We start from the raw sequence: 4600 nt of genomic DNA on the forward strand, positions 1-4600 counted from the left end.
TTGGGGGGTCCAGAACAAAGCACAATTGTATCATTTGTTTTTTTGTTTTTCTTAATTTTTTTCGCTCTTTTTCAACATTCCCTCGGTGTGCCCCGCCCTCTCAAGTGGCAGGGAGATACTTGCGGGTCCCATCCCCTTTTTAAAACTTTTTATCCATGTTTTCTGCTTTGTCTGAATGAGTTACCATTTTTTGCCCTGCCCTTTGGGCCCGGGAGCCTTGGCTGGGGGAAAAACACAATGTTTATTTTAAAATTTTAGAGGTATATTTTTTTCCTTGATATCTCTCTCGTTATTTATTTTAATTGTAATAACAAAAAGTAGTCCCTTTAGAAATCACTTGTAATAGGGAAAAGTCATAAACAATTATAAATACGGGGGTTTTTTATAAAGTAAAGCCATTACGCGGGACCAAAAAATTTTGGTTGTTTTTAAAGCAAGTGACTTTTATCCATAAAAGGGAACGAATTAATAAAGAAGAAATTTAGGACCAACAAGGGGGTGGGTTGTTTTTAAAGAGGTTGACTTTATGCAAATTCCCTGTACATTGTTTATATTTTTTGGGGGTTTTTTTTTTCATCTTTTTAGATTTTTAAAATAATATATTATTTTTTTTCTTTCCTATGTCCTTGGGAAAACCCTATCATGGGTCCGGGAAGCAAAACACATTTGTATCATTTGTTTTTTTTCCTTAATTGTTCGTCTCTGTTAAACATTTCCTCTTTACTGCCACCTTCTTTTCTCCTCCTCCTACTCCTGCTGCTGCTTTGCTGCTCATCCTCTTATTTTTATATCAATATTCCATCTCAGATGACCTACCCTTTTTTCTCCTTCATTCATTTTACTGCTGTATTTAATAATTGATGATGATAATGATAATAATAATAATGATAATAATAATAATGGTGACAATAATAATAATAATATAATATATAATTTATTCTTCCAAAAAAATGGAAATTTGTTTACAGACGTGGCATGCATAAAAATGTATAACACAAAGTTGAGAATCTATGGCGACAACGTATACATATATATAGATATGAAAATGTACAATTATGTAAAAATATACAACCAAGAACCAATAGCAACACCTTATTATTAATTTAATAAATTGAGATAGGCCATACCTCGGCCTTTAGTCCGAACTTGTTAGTGTATATTTAAAAGATAGTATTTAATGATGATGATGATGAGTATAATGATAATTTTAAAAAAGCATAAATAAAAAAAAATAAAATAATATTAATAATAATAATAATGTCTTTTCTGTCTTACAATTTTTAGTATTTTATTAGTAAATTTCTCTATAATACCAAGGCCAATGGTATATTAGTCTGTGTTTATTTATTAATTTTAAAATTTTCTGACAAATATATTTATTTAAAAATATATGTTTTTTCCTATCTTTTTTTTCTTTCATCGTTTAGAGTGACACTCCTATCACGGCGGCGTGTTCTTTCTTACAATACATTTCCCTACAGATTATCCTTTTAAACCTCCCAAGGTGAGTTCAGTTCTGATTAACTTAAAACAATACCATCCTCTCAGCTCTCGTTCATTTTTACTTTCTCATCATCATGTTTCGTCAACAAAGGGGAAAACCCGAAATGTCCACATAATCTGTCTTTGTAAATTGAATTGAAGCTTTTATTCCATTTTTAAAATCCTTATTTATATCATATGAGTTATGTAAAATCCTGGGACAGGCTACTTACAACTATTGTTGTTGAGCTTTGAGCTTGTTTTTATAACGCAATATCCACTAACTTGCTTAAGCTGCTTTACAAAGGGCGTGTAGTATAACACTTGCTTTCGCATTGGAAGGTCCTGGGTTGGAGCCTCGCTTGGCGCATAGTTGAGTCCTTGGAAAAAGCTCTTTACTCACATTTCTCTCACTGATACTCAGGTGTAAAATAAGTACCTGGCCGTTAACAGCATTGTCTTTGTCGGAAAACATTGTAATATTGTCTAACAGGCGTCAAGTCTTGTTCTACATGTTACATGTTGCTGTTGGTCTCTGTAAAATGGTTTGAGCATGATAAGTGGATATTGCGCTATATAAAAGCTTCTTTTTTTTTTTTTTAGTCAATACTATTTATCTGGACTATAGACAGAGAGTTTATCATTGATTTAAATATCGATTATAGTTTTGTCATTATGGTCTAATTGCCTATTTATCAGATTTAGTTTTTTTAATCATAATATTTGAAGGACTGTATGCATTTTTTCAAATCTTACCTATCATTTTGCTCTCTGTTATACACATTTACTACGTTTGCAGCACTGAAATTGTGTTACACTTTATATAGCGCAATATCCACTAGATGTGCTCAAAGCTTTTTACAAAGGGTCCCTGACCAAAAAACATAACATATTATAGGACGAGACACAATGCCTGTTAGGCGATATTACTATTTTTTTTCGATAGAGAACACAGTTAACGATCTGATACTCATTTTACACCTTAGTACGGTGGGAAAATGTGAGTAAAGAGTCTTTTTCAAGCACTCAACTATGCTCCGAGCAGGGATCGAATTCAGGACCTTACAATCCGAAAGCGAGTGTCATACCACTAGACCACATAGCCGAAAAAAAAAAAAAAAGAATCAAATCCTAAAAAACATTTTAAAAAAATCAATCCCGTTTTTTGGCAGGTGACATTCACAACAAAGATTTATCATCCAAACATCGACAGTAATGGGGTCATATGCCTCGACATCTTAAAGACTCTGTGTCTCCTGCCTTGACAATTGCCAAAGGTAAACATTAAAAAAGAAAATGAAAGGAATGATTTTGTTTTATACCTTTACGATCTTCTTATTAAAAAAATAATTAAAAAAAAAAAATATATATATATTGAATCGTGTTGAATACAAATATGGTACGAATAGTGCTCAACATGTAACAATGGAGCGAATTATTATTGTATACTTACCACAATGTTGGAGTCAGTCTACACGATGTTTCAGGCCTTCTAGCCATCGTCAAGACTGTTGTGTTACATGAGTTTGATGTGTTGTTGCTTGTTGAACAAACCAAACTCATGTAACACGCAGTCCGGACGATGGCTAGAAGTCCTGAAACATCGATCTAGACTTACTCCAACATCGTGGTAAATATTACAATAATATATATTATAAATATATATATATATATATATATAATATATATATATATATATATATATATATATATAATATATATATATATATATATATATATATATATATATATATATATATATACAGATTATTCTTATTCTTTTTATTTTTTTCTTTTTAATTCCAATTTTCATGTATAATTATTCTTATTGACTGTTTTTGGATTGCTACACGATTATAATCACAAAATCTTAAATAGCTTGTTATGTATCATTTACAGACTGTTTTTGCACATCCTTGAATAGGAAAATATATCGCATGGCAATGTAAAGTCGAAAATAACTGTTCTGGACTTATGAAGGTCTTGAAATTTGTTTGTGATTGAATAAATCTATAAGCTGGCTGGGTTCCCAACCTCTCATAGCGGGCAGGGAGGTACTTTCTGTATCTTCTATCCCCCTGTATCTGTTTTCCAACATGCTTTCTGTCTTTGTCTTGGAACGAGATTACTTGGTTTTGTCCTGGCCCTGGCCGGATACCCTGGCTGAGAGGGAAACAGTCAAATGTATAGTTAGATTTGGGAGATAATATTTTTTTCTTGTAAATCATCTCTCTGTTATGCACTGTATTATGCTTTGTATACATATTATTATGATCTGTAAACATTTGAGTGTATTAGTCTTAGTGGGGACCTGTACTTGTGTCTGGATTAAACTTTTAGGTGATCTCAAACTAAGTACTTGATAGTGTGCTCTTGAAATCTACACCTGTTTCCTATTTGAACCAATTCCCCTTTGTCTTCCCTTTTCTTGGGTGCTTTAATTGTAATTCTAGAACTTTTTACTTCCCATTTTCTTCTTTTTTTACGGGTGCTGATATGACCTTAATGTGATGCAAGCGCCGTAAAACATTAAAAAAAAAACCAACAAAAAAAACATGTTCTGGACTTCTGAAGGTCCTGAAAATTGGTAGTGATTTAATAAATTTATATAGTGGATTTTTTTATTTTAAAGACATCATTCATCTATCACGTCCTACCTCTTCTATTTACAGTTTTATTGTCTATATGCTCGTTGATGTCCGACCCCAATGCCGAAGACCCACTGGTGCCGGAAATTGCCCAAAAATACAAATTCAATCGAGATGAGTACATGAAATCAGCGAAAGATGGGACGTGAAATACGCTATGTGATCTTGTGTGGTGGATGTGTTTTATCTCGCGTGTTGTCAAGCTTTGTGATAGTTTTATTATATATTATGAGTTTATTTTATCTTCACAAAAATTTATATTGGTGTGAAACCAAATTTAAATCGGTACTTGCTATTTTGAAGAAAATCTCAATGAAAACTTATGTTTCAATTTATTTTAAAATGACTTTTATATCCAGGCTGTCATGAATCTCTTTTAATCAAACTCAACTTTTTGCTCTGGACAATAAAAAGAAAAAATGATCAAAACCACTAAGTTGACATTCCCTCGAGAGGAAAGCTTCGAAGAG

At 32.1% G+C, this 4600-nt stretch overlaps 1 pseudogene; it reads left to right on the plus strand.

Moving 5' to 3' along the window:
* The first annotated feature begins 1438 nt into the window (after window positions 1–1438).
* Window positions 1439–4293, plus strand: LOC144962067 (ubiquitin-conjugating enzyme E2 D3-like; annotated as a pseudogene).
* The last annotated feature ends 307 nt before the right edge of the window (window positions 4294–4600 follow it).

This window comes from Berghia stephanieae, unplaced genomic scaffold, assembly GCF_034508935.2.
Source record: "Berghia stephanieae isolate SIO BIC M18660-M18661 unplaced genomic scaffold, UCSD_Bste_1.3 scaffold5747, whole genome shotgun sequence".
In the NCBI taxonomy this organism is placed as follows: domain Eukaryota; kingdom Metazoa; phylum Mollusca; class Gastropoda; order Nudibranchia; family Aeolidiidae; genus Berghia; species Berghia stephanieae.